General features: G+C 46.9%; 1 long non-coding RNA gene across 24 annotated transcripts; it reads left to right on the forward strand.

The window, feature by feature from the left end:
* Nucleotides 1–15,450: 15,450 nt before the first annotated feature.
* Nucleotides 15,451–21,857, forward strand: LOC125525712 (uncharacterized). 24 transcript variants are annotated; one of them, XR_015611058.1, is made up of 12 exons: nucleotides 15,451–15,778; nucleotides 16,299–16,374; nucleotides 16,599–16,673; nucleotides 16,809–16,961; nucleotides 17,104–17,200; nucleotides 17,357–17,471; nucleotides 17,577–17,686; nucleotides 18,110–18,253; nucleotides 18,383–18,727; nucleotides 19,094–19,178; nucleotides 19,426–19,508; nucleotides 20,387–20,670. It is a non-coding gene; the product is annotated as an uncharacterized LOC125525712 (long non-coding RNA). The 24 variants fall into 24 exon arrangements; XR_015611047.1 differs by lacking the exon at nucleotides 19,426–19,508 and adding an exon at nucleotides 21,337–21,857 and having other exon boundaries at nucleotides 18,383–19,178; nucleotides 20,387–20,538; XR_015611054.1 differs by having other exon boundaries at nucleotides 18,383–19,178; nucleotides 19,426–19,588.
* The last annotated feature ends 534 nt before the right edge of the window (nucleotides 21,858–22,391 follow it).

Consider the following 22,391-nt stretch of genomic DNA (forward strand, 5'->3'; position numbering starts at 1 on the left):
CGAGTTGAACGTGTGCAGAACTCGGAGGTGCCGTGCGTTCGGTACTTGGATCGGTCGGATCGTGAAGAGGTACGACTACATCAACCGCGTTGTGCTAACGCTTCCGCATTCGGTCTACGAGGGTACGTAGACACACTCTCCCCTCTCGTTGCTATGCATCACCATGATCCTGTGTGTGTGCGTAGGAATTTTTTTTGAAATTACTACGTTCCCCAACACTTTCACCATAAGTCTACACTTCCGTCCATCCTCCTCTCCAAGATTAAAAGTGAGGCCAAGCATTGAGTCACCGCAGGTGTGAAACATTTGGGTTATATCATAACGGGAGAGTAATTACCTTATAATTTTCTTTTACTTATATAAAAGCAAATCTAAACTCCATCTTAATTAATGGAGCTTAACATGAAAACCGGATTTTTTTGCCAAAAGAACATGATAACCAGATTCTCCATAGCGAACATCGTGGTGTGCATGAACATGAATATAGTTCAACAACTTAAGGTGCTAATTTTATATTCTTTAATGGTGAATGCGCATCAAGTTATTGACTATGAAGATGTCGTAGCCCTCCTATGTGTGCATTTTATACGGTGTCATGAAGAATCCATATCTATGCTAAGCATGCATGCGGCATCACAATGAGTTCTTGCCAATAGATGGACGTAAGGACTAAACATAATGTCATGAACTAAAGCAAACTCGTAGCAAACTACAATGCTCGCTAATCAATGCTGAAATTTCCCAATGTAACATTCTTCTTCTTCTACTACTTTTCCAAACGAGGTCCATATCAGTTAGTATTTGAAGTTAACGTGATCTAATGCTTTTCTTAGATTTTTATAAATAATACTTCTATATTTCAGCAAATTTGACTAACACATATGATAAAAAATCAAAAGTGTATACTAACTAAAATACATTAATATCTAAAGGGACAAATAAAAAGGACAGATGTAGCATTATTGAAGTAACCAAATAGATATTATTCAATCCTCCCTTTCTTAATTAGCTTGAGAGAAATTAATCTCAAAACAGATCATGCTGATTAAATTTTAAGTAAAATGTTATAAATGTATTTTGTTTGTGAAAGAAAAACTACTGATGTTGTTTGACAAGGAAAAATACATATACAATTGAGGAAAATATTTTTCAGAAATGCTATGGTCCCCACAAACGTAATGCACCTTTTCACAATGCATGTCATATATACATACACATGTAAATAACATATTTAGGTACATTTTACCCATCATTAATTTGTTTGTCCCATAAATAAACTGGTAAAAAGAAGAAAGAGCTGACCACAAAACAAGATTTGAGTGCGAATTTTTGGAGGCCGGGCTCCAGGGAGCCCGTTTCTCCAAAAAAGAAAATCGAAAATCATATTTAAAGTTTAAAAAATATTGGAAAAAATCCATGGAAACTTACATGTTTTCCGCATAAATGTGTGAAAAATCGTTTGAAAATTTTATGATTTGTATGCTGTACAAAAAAATTCTGGCCCGACAAAAAAATGTTGGCCCATTTTGGAAAATGCATATTTGTATTTTTTTTGTACTCCACATGTTTAAGTATAATGTTACGAAAATTTACACATACATAGTATATATGCATATATTTGTTCATAAAAAATGAAATTTTCGCCATGTGGAAAATGATATTTCAAAACCGAGCTCCATGCAGCTCGGCTTCCATGGGGCATTAGCAGATTCATACGTCTATTTTAAAGATTGTAAGAGCATCTCATATAGAAGATGTAGATGCAAAATTATCAACTTTGGCATCTTCGAGGACCAAAACTCCCTCTCCAACTGATGATGTGGACACAAAAAAAAAATTACATCTCCGCTTTCCGGAGATGTAAAATACAACACCTCGTGATGCAAATATACGTCTCAACCTACAAGAGATGTAAATTTGCCAGTCGCGCGTCAACCGCCCAACTGCCTTCCGCCCGCTTCCGCGTGACACATCCCCCCTCCCCCCCCCCCCTGAACGATGCAGACGGCCGATTTGGCCCAAAACCGATGTCACCATTGCCCGCCAGCCCACCTCCGACTTCACAGCGACTACACCCACTTGTCCCCGCCGCCTGCCTCGCCGGAGTAGCAGCGAAGACCCCCGCGGCCGCCGATTCGATTTTGGCCACTGCTTCGAATCGAAGCTCCGCCGGAGGTTCGGCTACCTTAATGGCTTCCACGGTGTGGTCATGGATGGACTGGGCTTGTTCCTAACCTCGACCCACCACTGGAGGTACGGGAGGCGTGCCTCGCCCCCCACCCGACGGCCACCCGCCTCCGCCGTTCTTCCCACCGCGCGAAGCCGGCTGCCTGCGGCGCTTAGCTCCCACCGCCCCTCCGCCGCTCCTCATCCTCTCTCCGCCTCAAATTGGCGCTCCTCACCGCCCACTGCCGCTTCTCCGCCACCCCGATTCACGCCCCGCCGTCCCGATTCACCACCCCCGCTGCCCCTCCGACGCTCCTCCGCCGCCCCCACACACAGCTACCACCGTCCCCACTGTCGCCGCCCTGATTTGGCCGCCGCCCACTAGTTTTTACATCTCCATTTGGCATATCTATTGGAGTTGCTCCTTTACATCAATACATCATCTATTGGAGTTGTATCTTTTTTAGAGATGTAAAAGGCACTTTTTGTCTCCAAATTTGAATCTTATATTGGAGATGCTCTAACTAGGTAGAGTTGATCAGTGGAACTATTGCGCCATAAGTTTGCAATTAAGTGGAGACCATTGGATGAGACATGAATAATCATTATGGTTGCTCTCAAAATCTAATTCTAGTTTAGTATTGGTAACACATCTTTACTATAAAATTTGCACTGTGAAAGGAGTCAGACAAGCTGAGATATAAAAAAAATTAGAGCCCAACCAACTGCGCAGCCCGTCAAAGGCCCTCAACCTGTATCCTAGCCCCCAGTAGGCCACATCATAGGTTCATAACATCAACACCATGCCGCATGTCTTTTTCGCCGCCCTTCCCGTTGGGGCCATCCCAGAAATCCGGCTGTGCTGTGTCCGTTGCTCGGCTGTTGGGCATGCTGGGAGTGAACGCCACAACCTACTAGCGCACGTCGCCCGGCAACGCTGTGATGGTCGGGCTTGACAGCCAGTTCACGCTCATATAGCCGGCCGCGGGGCAATTGGTCGGCACCGTGCGTAAGGTCGCGCTCATATTCAGATCTGTTGAGTATAATGTTTATTAGGAAAGATGATATAGATTAGGATTTGTTTTGACTTTTATTGTATTTTAAATAGATGATTGTACTTATATATATATATATATATCCATGAGGCTCAAGCAATAAAATTGAACTATTCCACCAAACCTCTCTCCCTTCTAACATGATATCTATCGCAAGTCGATCTTAAATCCTAGCTGCCGTCGTTTTCACACCCGCGCGCCGCCCCCGGGGCGGTCGGCCTCCATAACCACTGCCGAGACCGCGCCGCCCGTACCTAGAGTTCGTCCGCCGGTCGTGTTGACCGGCTGCACTAGAGAGTCTTTTCCCGAGCTCTTTGCTCCGGGTTTTTTCGGTCTCTCGCCGGTCGCTTCGATTGGCGTTTTTTTCTTTTTGATTTTCCGATTTAATCTTGATCGGTTTGCGTCGCCCGCAGCCGCCGTCCATCCCATGCGCCTCTACTCTGACCCCGGCACGACCATCCGGCCTCTCCTCCGATCCGGCGGCCACGCGCGCCGAGGCAGCCTGTCAGGGCCAGCCGCCGTCCGCACGTCGCCCTGCGTCGGTCGTCACCATCCTTGTTGGGGAACGTTGCAGAAAACAAAAATTTTCCTACGGTTTCACCAAGATCCATCTAGGAGTTCATCTAGCAACGAGTGATTAGATGCATCTACATACCTTTGTAGATCGCAAGCGGAAGCGTTCAAGGAACGGGGATGAGGTAGTCGTACACGACGTGATCCAAATCACCGGAGATCCTAGCACCAAACGGACGGCACCTCTGCGTTCAACACACGTACGGAACAGCCACGTCTCCTCCTTCGTGATCCAGCAAGGGGAGAGGAGAGGTTGAGGGAGATGGCACCAGCAGCAGTACGACGGCGTGGTGTTGATGGAGCTGCAGTACTCCGGCAGGGCTTCGCCAAGCGCTTTGGAGGGGGAGGAGGTGTTGGAGAGGGAGAAGGAGGCAACCAAAGGCGTGGGATGAAAGCCCTCCTTCCCCCACTATATATAGGAGGGCCAAGGGGGGGCGCCGGCCCTAGGAGATCCAATCTCCTAGGGTGGGGCGGCGGCCAAGGGGGAGTCCCTCCCCCCCCCAAGGCACCTAGGAGGTGCCTTCCCCTCCTAGGACTCTTTCCCCTTGTAACCCTAGGCGTATGGGCCTCTTGGGGCTGGTGCCCTTGGCCCATGTAGGCCAAGGCGCACCCCCTTATAGCCCATGTGCCCCCCCGGGATAGGTGGACCCACCCGGTGGACCCCCGGGACCCTTCCGGTGGTCCTGGTACAATACCGATAACCCCGAAACTTGTCCCGATGCCCGAAACAGGACTTCCCATATATAAATCTTTACCTCCGGACCATTCCGGAACTCCTCGTGATGTCCGGGATCTCATCCGGGACTCCGAACAACATTCGGGTTACTGCATATACATATCCCTACAACCCTAGCGTCACTGAACCTTAAGTGTGTAGACCCTACGGGTTCGGGAGACATGTAGACATGACCGAGACGACTCTCCGGTCAATAACCAACAGCGGGATCTGGATACCCATGTTGGCTCCCACATACTCCACGATGATCTCATCGGATGAACCATGATGTCGAGGATTCAATCAACCCCGCATACAATTCCCTTTGTCAATCGGTATGTTACTTGCCCGAGATTCGATCGTCGGTATCCCAATACCTTGTTCAATCTCGTTACCAGCAAGTCACTTTACTCGTACCGTAAGGCATGATCCCGTGACCAGACACTTGGTCACTTTGAGCTCATTATGATGATGCATTACTGAGTGGGCCCAGTGATACCTCTCCGTCATACGGAGTGACAAATCCCAGTCTCGATCCGTGTCAACCCAAGAGACACTTTCGGAGATACATGTAGTGCACCTTTATAGTCACCCAGTTACGTTGTGACGTTTGGTACACCCAAAGCACTCCTACGGTATCCGGGAGTTACACGATCTCATGGTCAAAGGAAAAGATACTTGACATTGGAAAAGCTCTAGCAAACGAACTACACGATCTTGCGCTATGCTTAGGATTGGGTCTTGTCCATCACATCATTCTCCTAATGACATGATCCCGTTATCAATGACATCCAATGTCCATAGCCAGGAAACCATGACTATCTGTTGATCAACGAGCTAGTCAACTAGAGGCTTACTAGGGACATGTTGGTGTCTGTTATTCACACATGTATTACGATTTCCGGATAATACATTTATAGCATGAATAAAGACAATTATCATGAACAAAGAAATATAATAATAATACTTTTATTATTGCCTCTAGGGCATATTTCCAACAGTCTCCCACTTGCACTAGAGTCAATAATCTAGTTACATTGTGATGAATCGAACACCCATGGAATTCTGGTGTTGATCATGTTTTGCCCTAGGGAGAGGTTTAGTCAACGGATCTGCTACATTCAGGTCCGTATGTACTTTACAAATCTCTATGTCTCCATCTTGAACATTTTCACGAATGGAGTTGAAGCGACGCTTGATGTGCCTTGTCTTCTTGTGAAACCTGGGCTCCTTGGCAAGTGCAATAGCTCCAGTGTTGTCACAAAAGAGTTTGATTGGCCCCGACGCATTGGGTATGACTCCTAGGTCGGTGATGAACTCCTTCACCCATATTGCTTCATGTGCTGCCTCCGAGGCTGCCATGTACTCCGCTTCACATGTAGATCCCGCCACGACGCTCTGCTTGCACCTGCACCAGCTCACTGCTCCACCATTCAATATATACACGTATCCGGTTTGTGACTTAGAGTCATCCAGATCTGTGTCGAAGCTAGCGTCGACGTAACCCTTTACGACGAGCTCTTCGTCACCTCCATAAACGAGAAACATCTCCTTAGTCCTTTTAAGGTACTTCAGGATATTCTTGACCGCTGTCCAGTGTTCCTTGCCGGGATTACATTGGTATCTGCCTACCAAACTTACGGCAAGGTTTACATCAGGTCTGGTACACAGCATGGCATACATAATAGAACCTATGGCTGAGGCATAGGGGATGACACTCATCTCTTCTATTTCTTCTGCCGTGGTCGGACATTGAGCTGAGCTCAATTTCACACCTTGCAAAACAGGCAAGAACCCTTTCTTGGACTGATCCATTTTGAACTTCTTCAAAATCTTATCAAGGTATGTGCTTTGTGAAAGACCTATGAGGCGTCTCGATCTATCCCTATAGATCTTGATGCCTAATATATAAGCAGCTTCTCCAAGGTCCTTCATTGAAAAACTTTTATTCAAGTAGGCCTTGATGCTGTCCAAGAGTTCTATATCATTTCCCATCAAAAGTATGTCATCTACATATAATATGAGAAATGCTACAGAGCTCCCACTCACTTTCTTGTAAACACAGGCTTCTCCATAAGTCTGCGCAAACCCAAACGCTTTGATCATCTCATCAAAGCGAATGTTCCAACTCCGAGATGCTTGCACCAGCCCATAAATCGAGCGTTGGAGCTTGCACACTTTGTCAGCATTCTTAGGATCGACAAAACCTTCCGGCTGCATCATATACAATTCTTCCTTAAGGAAACCATTAAGGAATTCCGTTTTGACATCCATTTGCCATATCTCATAATCGTAGAATGCGGCAATTGCTAACATGATTCGGACGGACTTCAGCTTCGCTACCGGTGAGAAAGTCTCATCGTAGTCAACCCCTTGAACTTGTCGATAACCCTTAGCGACAAGCCGAGCTTTATAGATGGTCACATTACCATCCGCGTCTGTCTTCTTCTTAAAGATCCATTTATTTTCTATGGCTCGCCGTTCAACGGGCAAGTCAGTCAAAGTCCATACTTCGTTTTCATACATGGATCCTATCTCGGATTTCATGGCTTCTAGCCATTTGTCGGAATCCGGGCCCGCCATCGCTTCTTCATAGTTCGAAGGTTCACCGTTGTCTAACAACATGATTTCCAAGACAGGGTTGCCGTACCACTCTGGTGCGGAACGCGTCCTTTTGGACCTTCGAATCTCAGTAGGAGCTTGATCAGAAGTATTTTGATCATCATCAATAACTTCCTCTCTAGTCGGTGCAGGCACCTCAGGAACATTTTCTTGAGATGCGCCATTTGCCGGTTCAAGAGGTAATATCTCATCAAGTTCTACTTTCCTCCCACTTACTTCTTTCGAGAGAAACTCTTTCTCCAGAAAGATTCCGTTCTTGGCAACAAAGATCTTGCCTTCGGATCTTAGGTAGAAGGTATACCCAATAGTTTCTTTAGGGTATCCTATGAAGACGCATTTTTCCGACTTGGGTTCGAGCTTCTCAGGTTGAAGTTTCTTGACATAAGCATCGCATCCCCAAACTTTTAGAAACGACAGCTTAGGTTTCTTCCCAAACCATAATTCATACGGTGTCGTCTCAACGGATTTCGACGGAGCCCTATTTAAAGTGAATGCGGCAGTCTCTAAAGCATAGCCCCAAAAAGATAGCGGTAAATCAGTAAGAGACATCATAGACCGCACCATATCCAATAGAGTGCGATTACGACGTTCGGACACACCGTTACGTTGAGGTGTTCCAGGCGGCGTGAGTTGTGAAACTATTCCACATTTTCTTAAGTGTGTACCAAATTCGTGACTCAAGTATTCTCCTCCATGATCTGATCGTAGAAACTTGATTTTCCTGTCACGTTGATTCTCAACCCCACTCTGAAATTCCTTGAACTTTTCAAAGGTTTCAGACTTGTGTTTCATTAAGTAGACATACCCATATCTACTCAAGTCATCAGTGAGGGTGAGAACATAACGATAGCCACCGCGAGCCTCAACACTCATTGGACCGCACACATCAGTATGTATGATTTTCAATAAGTTGGTTGCTCGCTCCATTGTTCCTGAGAACGGAGTCTTGGTCATTTTACCCATGAGGCATGGTTCGCACGTGTCAAATGATTCATAATCAAGAGACTCTAAAAGTCCATCTGCATGGAGCTTCTTCATGCGTTTGACACCTATGTGACCAAGGCGGCAGTGCCACAAGTATGTGGGACTATCATTATCAACCTTAAATCTTTTGGTATTCACACTATGAATATGTGTAATTTTACGTTCGAGATTCATTAAGAATAAACCATTGACCATCGGAGCATGACCATAAAACATATCTCTCATATAAATAGAACAACCATTATTCTCGGATTTAAATGAGTAGCCATCTCGTATTAAACGAGATCCTGATACAATGTTCATGCTCAAACTTGGCACTAAATAACAATTATTGAGGTTTATAACTAATCCCGTAGGTAAATGTAGAGGTAGCGTGCCGACGGCGATCACATCGACCTTGGAACCATTCCCGACGCGCATCGTCACCTCGTCCTTCGCCAGTCTCCGTTTATTCCGCAGCTCCTGCTGTGTGTTACAAATATGAGCAACGGCACCGGTATCAAATACCCAGGAGTTACTATGAGTACTGGTAAGGTACACATCAATTACGTATATATCAAATATACCTTTGGTGTTGCCGGCCTTCTTATCCGCTAAGTATTTGGGGCAGTTCCACTTCCAGTGACCCTTCCCTTTGCAATAAAAGCACTCTGTCTCAGGCTTGGGTCCATTCTTTGACTTCTTCCCGGCAGCTTGCTTGCCAGGCGCGGCAACTTCCTTGCCGTCCTTCTTGAAGTTCTTTTTACCCTTGCCCTTCTTGAACTTAGTGGTTTTATTTACCATCAACACTTGATGTTCCTTCTTGACTTCTACCTCTGCTGATTTCAGCATTGCAAATACCTCAGGAATGGTCTTTTGCATCCCCTGCATATTGAAGTTCATCACAAAGCTCTTGTAGCTTGGTGGAAGCGACTGGAGGATTCTATCAATGACCGCGTCATCCGGGAGATTAACTCCCAGCTGAGTCAAGCGGTTATGCAACCCAGACATAGTGAGTATGTGCTCACTGACAGAACTATTTTCCTCCATCTTACAGCTGAAGAATTTGTCGGAGACTTCATATCTCTCGACCCGGGCATGAGTTTGAAAAACCATTTTCAGCTCTTCGAACATCTCATATGCTCCATGTCTCTCAAAACGCTTTTGGAGCCCCGACTCTAAGCTGTAAAGCATGCCGCACTGAACGAGGGAGTAGTCATCAGCACGTGTCTGCCAAGCGTTCATAACATCTTGGTTCTGTGGGACGGGTGGATCACCTAGCGGTGCTTGTAGGACATAATCTTTCTTGGCAGCTATGAGGATGATCCTCAGGTTTCGGACCCGGTCCATATAGTTGCTGCCATCGTCTTTCAGCTTGGTTTTCTCTAGGAACGCGTTGAAATTGAATACAACGTTGGCCATTTGATCTACAAGACATATTGCAAAGATTTTAGACTAAGTTCATGATAATTAAGTTCATCTAATCAAATTATTAATGAACTCCCACTTAGATTAGACATCCCTCTAGTCATCTAAGTATTACATGATCCGAGTTAACTAGACCGTGTCCGATCATCACGTGAGACGGACTAGTCAACGTCGGTGAACATCTTCATGTTGATCGTATCTTCTATATGACTCATGCTCGACCTTTCGGTCTTCTGTGTTCCGAGGCCATGTCTGTACATGCTAGGCTCGTCAAGTTAACCCTAAGTGTTTTGCATGTGTAAAACTGTCTTACACCCGTTGTATGTGAACGTAAGGATCTATCACACCCGATCATCACGGCGTGCTTCGAAACGACGAACTTTAGCAACGGAGCACAGTTAGGGGAGAACAGTTCTTGAAATTGTTATGAGGGATCATCTTATTTATTACCGTCGTTCTAAGTAAACAAGATGCAAAAACATGATAAACATCACATGCAATCAAATAATAAACGTGACATGATATGGCCAATATCACATAGCTCCTTTGATCTCCATCTTGGGGCTCCATGATCATCTTGTCACCGGCTTGACACCATGCTCTCCATCATCATGATCTCCATCATCGTGTCTCCATGAAGTTGCTCGCCAACTATTACTTCTACTACTATGGCTAACGCGTTTAGCAATAAAGTAAAGTAATTTACATGGCGTTTCTCAATGACACGCAGGTAATATAAAAGAATAAAGACAACTCCTATGGCTCCTGCCAGTTGTCATACTCATCGACATGCAAGTCGTGATTCCTATTACAATAGCATGAACATCTCATACATCACATATAGATCATTCATCATTCATCACAACTTTGGCCATATCATATCACAAACCACTTGCTGCAAAAACAAGTTAGACGTCCTCTAATTGTTGTTGCAAGTTTTTACGTGGCTGAATTAGGGTTCTAGCAAGAACGTTTTCTTACCTACGTGAAAGCCACAACGTGATTTGTCAACTTATATTTACCCTTCATAAGGACCCTGTTCATCGAATCCGCTCCAACTAAAGTAGGAGAGACAGACACCCGCCAGCCACCTTATGCAACTAGTGCATGTTAGTCGGTGGAACCGGTCTCACGTAAGTATACGTGTAAGGTTGGTCCGGGCCGCTTCATCCCACAATACCGTTGAAGCAAGATAAGACTAGTAGCGGCAAGAAAGTTGACAACATCAACGCCCACAACAAATTGTGTTCTACTCGTGCAAGAAGAACTACGCATAGACCTAGCTCATGATGCCACTGTTGGGGAACGTTGCAGAAAACAAAAATTTTCCTACGGTTTCACCAAGATCCATCTAGGAGTTCATCTAGCAACGAGTGATTAGATGCATCTACATACCTTTGTAGATCGCAAGCGGAAGCGTTCAAGGAACGGGGATGAGGTAGTCGTACACGACGTGATCCAAATCACCAGAGATCCTAGCACCGAACGGACGGCACCTCCGCGTTCAACACACGTACGGAACAGCCACGTCTCCTCCTTCTTGATCCAGCAAGGGGAGAGGAGAGGTTGAGGGAGATGGCACCAGCAGCAGCACGACGGCGTGGTGTTGATGGAGCTGCAGTACTCCGGCAGGGCTTCGCCAAGCGCTTTGGAGGGGGAGGAGGTGTTGGAGAGGGAGAAGGAGGCAACCAAAGGCGTGGGATGAAAGCCCTCCTTCCCCCACTATATATAGGAGGGCCAAGGGGGGGCGCCGGCCCTAGGAGATCCAATCTCCTAGGGTGGGGCGGCGGCCAAGGGAGAGTCCCTCCCCCCCAAGGCACCTAGGAGGTGCCTTCCCCTCCTAGGACTCTTTCCCCTTGTAACCCTAGGCGCATGGGCCTCTTGGGGCTGGTGCCCTTGGCCCATGTAGGCCAAGGCGCACCCCCTTATAGCCCATGTGGCCCCCGGGATAGGTGGACCCACCCGGTGGACCCCCGGAACCCTTCCGGTGGTCCCGGTACAATACCGATAACCCCGAAACTTGTCCCGATGCCCGAAACAGGACTTCCCATATATAAATCTTTACCTCCGGACCATTCCGGAACTCCTCGTGATGTCCGGGATCTCATCCGGGACTCCGAACAACATTCGGGTTACTGCATATACATATCCCTACAACCCTAGCGTCACTGAACCTTAAGTGTGTAGACCCTACGGGTTCGGGAGACATGTAGACATGACCGAGACGACTCTCCGGTCAATAACCAACAGCGGGATCTGGATACCCATGTTGGCTCCCACATACTCCACGATGATCTCATCGGATGAACCACGATGTCGAGGATTCAATCAACCCCGCATACAATTCCCTTTGTCAATCGGTATGTTACTTGCCCGAGATTCGATCGTCGGTATCCCAATACCTTGTTCAATCTCGTTACCGGCAAGTCACTTTACTCGTACCGTAAGGCATGATCCCGTGACCAGACACTTGGTCACTTTGAGCTCATTATGATGATGCATTACTGAGTGGGCCCAGTGATACCTCTCCGTCATACGGAGTGACAAATCCCAGTCTCGGTCCGTGTCAACCCAACAGACACTTTCGGAGATACCTGTAGTGCACCTTTATAGTCACCTAGTTACGTTGTGACGTTTGGTACACCCAAAGCACTCCTACGGTATCCGGGAGTTATACGATCTCATGGTCAAAGGAAAAGATACTTGACATTGGAAAAGCTCTAGCAAACGAACTACACGATCTTGCGCTATGCTTAGGATTGGGTCTTGTCCATCACATCATTCTCCTAATGACGTGATCCCGTTATCAATGACATCCAATGTTCATAGCCAGGAAACCATGACTATCTGTTGATCAACGAGCTAGTCAACTAGAGGCTTACTAGGGACATGTTGGTGTCTGTTATTCACACATGTATTACGATTTCCGGATAATACAATTATAGCATGAATAAAGACAATTATCATGAACAAAGAAATATAATAATAATACTTTTATTATTGCCTCTAGGGCATATTTCCAACAATCCTGCTCCGACCGGGACACCTGCATCGTCCCGACCCGACGGTCTCGCGCCATGTGACGACCAATCATAGCCGTCGCTCACGTGCCGGCCCGCCCATCGATCCACGTCACCCGCCTCCGTCGCGTCTGCACGGCGGCCCGGCGGTCTACCTCGCCGGCCTCGTTCTCGGCTGCGTCAGGACGGCTACGTGAGGCTCGTCGGCTACCTCAACTCGGACGCCGCTGCTCCGTTGGTCGCTCGGGCCTCGCTGCCCGGGCGCTGGCGCTGCTTTGGCAGCCCGGGTGCCGGTGCTGACAAGGTCGTCCGCGACGTCCCACGGCGTCTGTCGTCGCCGGCTTCATCTCAGACTCTGCCGCCACCATGCCTCCACCGAGCGGCGTCCCCGACCTCGCGCGCGATCGGCTTGATCACCCGCTCGCCGCCGCGATCTGCCTCATCTACGCCGCGCGACCGACCTGACCCGTCGGCTATGCGTGCCTCTGCAGGTCCCGTAAAGATCGTCCCCGAGTTCAGCGCGCCTCTCCGCCGATCGAGCATCGGGCTGCCGCTGCGTCGCCCTGTCGGGCTGCAGCGCCGCCGCCCCATGGTTCTCTTCGCGGTTGCATCGACTCGTACGTCGCCGCTGCGTCGCCCCTTTGGTCCGTAGTGCCGTGATACACGGTACCCGCCGCCGCCCCGAGGTCGTCCCCGCGGCTGCACCGACTCGCGCACCGCCGTTGCATCGCCCCTTTGGGCCGCAGCGTCGCGGCGCGCGGTCCCCGCTGCCGCCCCGAGGTCTTCCCCCCGTCGCCCCGACCCGCCTGCCGCCGCTACGTCGCCCCTTCGGGCCGTAGCGCCGCGGCCCGCGGTCAGCTCCGTCGTCACCGCGCGTCGACCTCCCGTGGTATGCGCCGCGCCGTCTTCCTTGGCGCGGGAACGCCACCGTCCGCGTCGGTCTTCGTCACGCTGTCAGGGTTCTTCGCCTACTTCGAGCACCGCCGCCGCACTTCTAACCTAGCCGCTGCCGCCGCCGTCAGGCCGCCGCCGCCGCTCTTCTTCGGCCACCGCCGCGGCTACCTCCGTAGCTGCCGCCGCCGCCCGTCCACACCGTTCGTCTTCGTCCAGCACCAGCCCGTCGCCAGCGTCGTCGTCATCTACCCCGACCACTTCGTCTACTCCGACCACCGTTGGTGACATCGGCACCGCGCCGATGGACGCCGCAAATCGTCGTCGAGTTCTTCTCTGCTGGCCCCTTTGACTTCTCCGACATGGTGTACGGCTCGTGCAGGTCCCTCGTCTACGCATGCCCGGTGCTGGCAACACCGATGTGTGCCTTCATCCACGACGTGTCCCCGGGCCTGGCAAGCCTGGTCGACGCTTCGTCAACTTCGTCTTCGTTCGTCTACGCATGCCCGGTGCTGGCAACACCAGTGCGTGCCTTCGTCCACGATGTGTCCCCGGGCTTGGCAAACCCGCCGCGACGCGTCGTCAACAACATTTTCTTTCCGGCGCACCCCTACTTCGACACCACTGCGCCCATGCTAACTCGGCGCCCTCTTGCGCCCGCAGCTCCACAGTGACTTCCTCGACACCGGCCACCCCGACTCGACATCGACCACGACATTCTCCGCACGGCTACCTCGACCACGGCTCCACCACCCACGCTCTCGGCTACATTGACAAACGGCACAAAGGGCTATCACCTTGCTTGAGCAACCTCGTCGGTTGCCACTCCAGTCACGACTCCGCGATGCGTCGCCCGTTACCACTGTGGGGGGGGGGGGGGGGTCCGTCGGCTTGCCTTCGGATTTTTCTCCAGTCTCACCGTCGCTACCGTTGTGACTACGGGGGGATGTTGAGTATAATGTTTATTAGGAAAGACGCGATAGATTAGGATTTGTTCTAACTTGTCTTGTACTCTAAGTAGATGATTGTACTTCTATATATATGTCCACGAGGCTCAAGCAATACAAGAACTATTCCACCAAACCTCTTTCTCCCCTCTAACAAGATCAAGTCTGGACTTCTCGTTCCTAGTTGAGATTATCAATCAATGAATTAGAAAAATAGAACCGGAGACCATCCGTCGAAGCAAGTAGTAACTTGACACCTGGATTCAGGCGTAATTAAACGCATTAACGTGTGTAGAAAGAGCGGAAGCTGGACTATACCACGTGGCCAGAAGGGGCTGGAGAGAATAATTTTTATCCTGAATCATGTGGGTCAGCCAGAGAAAAGGCGTTGGAACTGAAGAAAATTCCTTATTTGACATTATCTTAAAATCTGCTTCCTTATTTGATACTGAAAAAGTTTTTTTTTCTATTTAACATAAGTTTTAAATTTTATTCTCTATATGACATTTCAGTCCATTTTGAGCCTAAATAACACCTGAAAAGATTCTTTTACCCCTCATGTGGTATGTGTGTGGGGGCAATAGCGCACACGTAGCATCAGCGCGAGGGCAGGAGCACACATGCAACAACACACACACGCACGCGCGCATGCACACACACGCAGCAACACACATGCACGCGCGCACACACGCAGCAACACACACGTAGCAGCAGCACACACACATACACACACGCAGCAGCACACACGCAGGCAACACATAGGCACACAACAGCAAACACACACGCAGCAGCACACATGCACACACACATCTGCAGCACACATGTGCGTGTGCACCCACACACGCAACAGCACACACGCGCGCGCACACACATACTGCATGAGGGGCAAAATCGTCTTTTCAGGTATCATTTACGCTCAAAATAGATGGAAGTGTCGTATAGGGAATAAAATTTAGGACTAGTGTTAAATAGGAAAAAGAAACTTTTCCAGTGTCAAATAAGGAACCGGATTTTAAAACAATGTCAAGTAAGGAATTTTTTCTTGGAACTTAAACAGATAGAGGCCGCATTTTCTTCTCAACCCACCCCCATTCTCTTCGCCTCTCCTAGGGTTGCCGCCGCCACCACACCTGCCTCCACCACGACTCCCCCTCTTTTCGCCGCCGCCGCCGCCCCCGTCCTTCCTCATCGCCTCTTCCCGCCCCCTCCTCTGCCCAGTGATGGTGGCCCCTCCTCCGCTGGCCCATCTCCGTCGCCAGCATCCTCCTCCCTCCCACGCCACCGACTAGAGCCATGTGTGACGTCGTCGCCATCGCCTAGCGCCTAGAGATGGACGAGGACGCCGGTCGAAAGCAGCAGCAGCTAGACGGCAGGAAACAACAGCTCGCCTATTCATAGGTACGCTCCTCAGATCCTTGCTCCCTCCCTCTCTTGTTTTTCAATTCTTTCGATGCGACTTCGATGCGGTCTAGCAGTGAATCTCGGCATGGGCGTCCGTTCGTGTTGTGCTTGTGCGTGGGCTGCGTGCTGTCGGTGGCGTGCGTGTGGTGATCATGCTGCTGGAGGCGTGCGCGTGTGCTAGATGTGTGGTGTGCGCATGCTGTGCTTGTGCTGGTGTGCATGGTTGAGTGTATGTTTCGTGTTGCCACTCTGAATTAACTAGCGTATTGACTTGGATGTGGGCCGGTCAAATAAGGATCAAAGAAATCAAGTCAGTAGCAGCGGCGTTCGAATTTAGAGCGGGTAATCCCTTAGGACACACTACTCATGCCGTCGGGTGGGGGATAAGTACTACTCCATGCAATGGGTTTCTGACTAATTAATCGAGGGATCAAGTAGGCCTAGAGCTTGCATGGCTTCAGTGGGTGACACACGCTGTGGATTTTTTGATCTTTTGATTGATCTTTTCCTACATCAGCTGAAAGGAACAAGGCGACTGGGAAGTCCTGGGCTACATATCCTTCATTTCCTTGATATTCCTTCCAAAATCTGAGGTAATTGATTTACTAAATCCCATATGTGCTGACTTCTAATGCTTCCGAACATTTCTCGGTTTTATGTGTCTGTTAGCTTTTACTGGAAACCTTGCTATCCTTGTGCTTTACCAGTGTGAAGTTCAGCACTATGGCTGCCATTATGTGTTGTCTAATGGTCTGGTGGTCAGGAGTCATGTGTGATATAGTTATCATTTCGACGCTTAAAGCTGATCATTTTGTAGGAAGATGCCCTGGTTCTCGTCAAATGCAAGTTGCACTACTGTCAAAGTGTACTCTATTTTGCAGTGTCATAACTTGTAAGTAATGTTGTTTGGTATTGCTTGAAATTTAGAAAGTTTAGTCATGTTACCAAGCTACAGATTTTGAAATTTTAGTTGTGAAGTTTCATATCTGCAAGTTATCCTTCCTTACAAAATCATTGTTTGTGGCAGAGTGAAAGCAAGTGTGCTCTTGTCTATGGGCAAATGAATGAGCCCCCGGGGTGGCCGTGCTCGTGTAGACCTGACTGGTTTGACTGTTGCTGGACATTTTTGTGATGCCAAAGGATAAGATGTGCTTGTCTATTGATTTTCCATTTCACCCAGGTAACTTCTGAAAGGCATTTCTTGTACTGACACCTCTGTCTGCTCCATGTTGTGTTGTTAAACAATATTTCTCTTTCTAACCTGCTGTTACCATTGCTATTAAGTCTCACTGTTGTACTTTTCTTATTTCTCTTCATGACAGGCAAACTCTGACGTGTATGCTTTTTTATTCGGATCATATAGTATCAGATGGCCTCCCAAGAAGACATTAGCTATTATGAGGTGTTAAAGATAGTAAGGTAATTAGTTAAAATAATTACACATGGTAATTAAGCAATAACATATGCTATGAACTGACTTAGTGAAATCCATTTATTTTTGGGTACTTGGTTAATCCATGTTTTTCTGCCTTCAGTCATTATTGAGGTCTAATCTTTTCGTCTTTGCATTTTCAGATCTGCTTGACAAGCAAGGAAAAAGCTTATAGGTTAAACAATGTGTTCAAGTGTTGATCCCTATATATTGACCTAGGAAGTGAAGATTGAACTATATGAAGTGGTCATGGCATTGGTATCTTCACTCTCAGTTCTGGATCACCATGCCACTGCATTCTATGAATCAAATTTTGTTTGGTTGTTCCCTTGGTGATCCTGTTTGTTGTGGTTGGTGCTTCAGGTTTGCTCCACCAAATATTCCCAATATGGCTGCCACACACAACCAAGTTATGTACAGCTACAGGAGGGTGTGATTGGCTATGTTGATGTGCTTGTTTTTCCTATATGCAGGTTTGTCCTAATTTACTTGACCTATTATTTCATTGCATTTTGCAGATCCAGGTTTAAACACCCTATAATAATGCTACTCTGTGTACTCTAGGATCATGCTAATTAGTTGATGAATAGATAAATTCCTATATCTAACATGTCATCTGCTGCTTGATATTGTTGCTGTACTAATTAGTATTTGATGAATAAATAAATTCTTATCACGCTAATTGCTAATTTGTTGATAAATAGATAAATTCCTGTATCTAATATGTCATCTGCTTGATATTGTTGTTGTACTAATTAGTATTTGATGTGCCTTCAAGTTATTTTATTGTGTTCTCCCCCTTATTGTATTACATGAGAATGCCTTTTTATTCTACTAATGGTCTCATGGAAATATATGAAGGCGTGATACTGAATTGAGCTACTTTTTTCTCGTAGTTCCTACTGTACAGAAAGCAAAAGAAGCTGCTTTGTGGCGTATGATGCAGACTATAAGACCAAAGCTACACCTCCCATGAGAAAGCATATCAAGCTTGTCTAGAACACTGAGGAAAGTTCTGTTCATGGTGAAAATGTTGTGATGTAAGCCTCTTAATTTGCTAAAATGTGACTCATGTTCTTAGAGTATTTCTGAATCTTATATGCTTCCAATCTGTTAATTTAATTTTGCTTATTGACGGTGCGTCGGATCTCTCCGTCACGCGGGACCAGGCCTCCCGTTTGCGCCGCACGCCGCCGGCATGGAGGCCCGGACTCGGGCTGCCTCCGCGATGTCGAGTGTGCCGGCAAGGTCTATGGGGACCGCGTGAGGGGGGGGGGGGGGGGGCTGGCGCTGCTCCGGTTGTGGTTCGGCAACCTGCAGCTGCGTCGGGAGGATGGCGGCGCCGCTGGTTTGGGAGCTGAAGCCGTGTGGCGAGGATGGCGGTGGCGGAGGAGGAAGAGGGCGCCGGCGGCTTTCGGTCACATGGGTCCAATGTGCCGAAAAGGAGAGCAAGGAGACGGCAGCACCTTCTTCCTATCTTCACCTAGTTAACCTTTGTGTAGTTTTTGGGTGATGTATGATTTCTTCCTTCTAAAAGATGCATGGTAATGTGCGAAAGCTTAATCTGAAACTAATTACACGGACGAGTGCTTTAATTTGCTAGATGTACGTGCTTCAGTTGTAGGAGATGCATGCCTTTTATGTTCATGTCATTATTTTTCTGTTGTCAATTTAGAATTTTCAGAGTTTACATTTGACAATATCTTCTCCTGCCATTGCCATATGGCTATATGATTATAACTCATGTATGATTACAGAGTGCTAGCTACCTTTTAAACATTGAAGCTTAGGAAAAAGCATGTAAACAAAGACAGGAAGCTTACCTGTTTGATTCAGCAGATTTGATTTGCTCTATTCATTAAGATCTTTCTTTGTTGCAGGAGAACTTAGAGATGTAACATCAACGTGGTGGGCATAGATCAGAAAGGCAAGTTCTTGTCAAAGGAAATCTTCACCTAGGTAAAGGTAACCTCAATAGCCTCTCTTAAATTTTGCAACAAGCATCCGTTGTTGCAGCATGGAGCTCTAGAGTAGTTAGTCTAGATTCAACTCTAGAGTAGTTAGTCTAGATTCAACTGAGTTACAAGTGCACCTTTGTCCAGTTATTGCAACCTTTTTTTGGAAGATTTTAGACTTGCTATCATGTGTTAATTTATGCCCTGGCTAAATTTTGTCGTTCGTTCCCGTTCTCGGGTGCTGTCCGGTGGGTCAGTTGCACTCTTCAACACCTTCGTCTTTGTTGTCTCCTACACCATTGCCTACACCCTCACCCACTACCACGGCCCCTGCAGCAAGGTAACAGGTCTCTGCCTCGTCCGATCTCCTTCGCCAGTTTACATGCAGATGGACGGTCGCACGAACAAAAAGACAATGGTGTACGGGAACCTCTTTTATTTCGTTTCCAGTTTCACTTTTTTTAGAACATTTCCAGTTTCACTGTCTCTCTTTTTTACTTGGCTGGACTAAAGCAAAGTAGCAACATTTACGTAAACAGAACCAGGTGTTTTCTGCTTTCTTGTTCCTCCATTGTCTTCTGCTCGTGTGTTTCCTTCACTCGTATCTCCAAAAGCAATTTACTGCCCCTCCAATTCCATGGAAACTAATGGTGGATCTTATCTACCACCAGTAAAAATCAAACCCCAATACTAACCGGTGACCATAATTTCCATTTTCCCCTTCTATAAGCCCCATATCAATCTCATTTCTGAACCTTGATCATGGGCTTGACCAACAAAATATATGTTACATGCCTACAAAATGTACCATCGTAAACTTCTTTCCCATATAAATATAATGGTATACTTTTTCCGTACAATATATACTTTGTTGTTCAAATCGAGGCTTTCTACCTATCGTCAGTCCTGCACCAAGGACTAGGCTAGCAAAGTTACATCCTTTTGATGTTCTTACCTTGGCATGATGCAAGGCAAAACCAAATGGGATAGGTTATTTATTGGCCATATTTACTTTGGTTATTAGTTGAGCACATGAGCATCTTTCCGTTGTTGTTTGCCTTTCCATTGTTAAGATGCTGGAGGAGGCTAACCGTGCTACCGATGATAACACACTTCTTGCTCTGGGTTTGTTTACTGGCCACATATGGCATCATAATTAGATGCATTAGTATTTTATTGCTGCCAAATGTCATCGGTACTAATTCTGAATTATTCCAGTCCAGTTCGAGGCCGGCCGCAACCACGACATCGACGGCATCCATAACAATCACGGATCCTTCGACATCTGGATCGACCGCTGCTCCGTCGTCGACTACGACGACGAGCTCATCGACATCATGCGCCAGAGCATCGACATCGCTTGTCTCCAGGTCGTCCCTTCTCTGTTATTTGTCCCTGCTACTAAGTCACTCACATGCTTGGTTTCTCTCAACAAGTATCGTTGATTACATGGGATCACTGTATTGTGCTGATGAAAATAAACGTGTGTGTATGTGATTGCATTTTTTGCATGATTGATATATGATGGTTGCTGACAATGTACACTGGTATGCATGCATTCTCCACGAACTTAGAATTGGCACTCTCTTTTAGACCAGCTCTTCATTCTTGTATTTAAGTTGTTACTAAATCTGGAAGAGGTTTATTGTAGGTTGATGTCTTTTCCATCTCACATTTTTCATCCATGTAATACGAACAAATGCACACGATATAGACGAGAATTTTTTCATGAGCTTCACCAGCCATTTTACAGAATATACAATGCTGTTTTCTTATGCATTTTAATTATATTTACAGCTGTAAGTTTGTGATGATACAAACGAAAGTTGCATACAGAGTTTCTTATTTATACTATTGTTCTATCCATGCTTAACATATAAAAATTTCTGTTATGTTCATACTACTTAACAGTCAGTAGTTTAGTCATCTTACAAAAGTAGGCAGTACATACTCAAATCATCAACTGGACACCAGAAATATTGACTTCTCTTTGCTCTTTCGTCAGCCATTTTACTTGAGCATTCATAAATTTGGGTCCTCAAGACGTGTAGTCAATAACAGTACTTTGCTATCACCATTAATATCATTAATATCCATAGAACACGCTCTTATCTTCCATATCACACAACAATTTCTGTCCATGTAAATAACTTGCTTTCTTCTACCAGTATTTTCAGTTTAATAACTATACTTGAAGAGAACCTGCTGGACTACATTGATCGAAACAATGATATACACTCATGGTCAGACTTGCAGACGGCCATCTGCTCGCCGAATGTCGCATCATGCTAGGAACTAATAAGAGGGCCACTATAACCACCAACTGGTCTGAGTTTCGTCGCTGCGTCAACATTCACGAAAGAGACATCTGTGCATTCTGTTTCAGATCACTTCAAAGTGCCGCCTTGTTGTCACCGTGCACTGCCTCTAGATGCACCATCGAAGACGCTACAACCCCTGTGTCAATATAATCTAATATAATGTAGCACTAAGTATTCCTAATTATGCTATATCCTGTGATAACTTATGGTTTGCTTTTGGGCCCTCTTATCACATGCTTTTCAAGATGCTAAACCTATGTTGTTGCTTATGTTAAGTGCACTATTGTCAGTCAGATGTTTCATGTTCAGATTCATAATGGGCTTTCTTTGTAGAGTATACATTTCTATTTCGGCTGCTAAGTTTCTTAATTAAAGCAATCATACCAAACGGTAATTAGAATAGAAAAGAGAGTTAAAGGGGCGAGTACAACCAGGCATCGCCCAACTCCCCCTCAAGAGGCGTGCCACGGGCGCGCCCCAACACCGTATGCTAGAATGTGGATGCTGTGAGAAGCTCGACATGGTGTTGTGCCTGTTCGGTGTCTTGCTGTTCTAAGACGGGATGTTCCTGAACCTCCTCAGGCCTTGTTCGGTTCAGGAGTGTTTAATCCTCTGGTGGATTTAATCCTCTAGAGGATTGGGTGATCCCCCACTCTGCACCAAATCCCCTTGGGGAACAAATACATGTCACCATGCAATCCATGTCAATTGTTACGCATTCGGTTAATCCCTTGCTATAGATAGAGCACGGAAAGTAGATAGGGGAGAAGCACAGAGAGAGAGAGAGAGAGAGAGAGAGAGAGAGAGAGAAAGAGAGAGCCAACCTGAAGGTCTTGTCGCCGGCGACCTCCTCTTCTCCGACGTGAGGCGGCGGGGGAGATTGGTCGAAGTCCAGCTAGAGT

Source organism: Triticum urartu, chromosome 7A, assembly GCF_056163025.1.
Source record: "Triticum urartu cultivar PI428250 chromosome 7A, HENAU_Tu73, whole genome shotgun sequence".
Taxonomy (NCBI): Eukaryota; Viridiplantae; Streptophyta; class Magnoliopsida; order Poales; family Poaceae; genus Triticum; species Triticum urartu.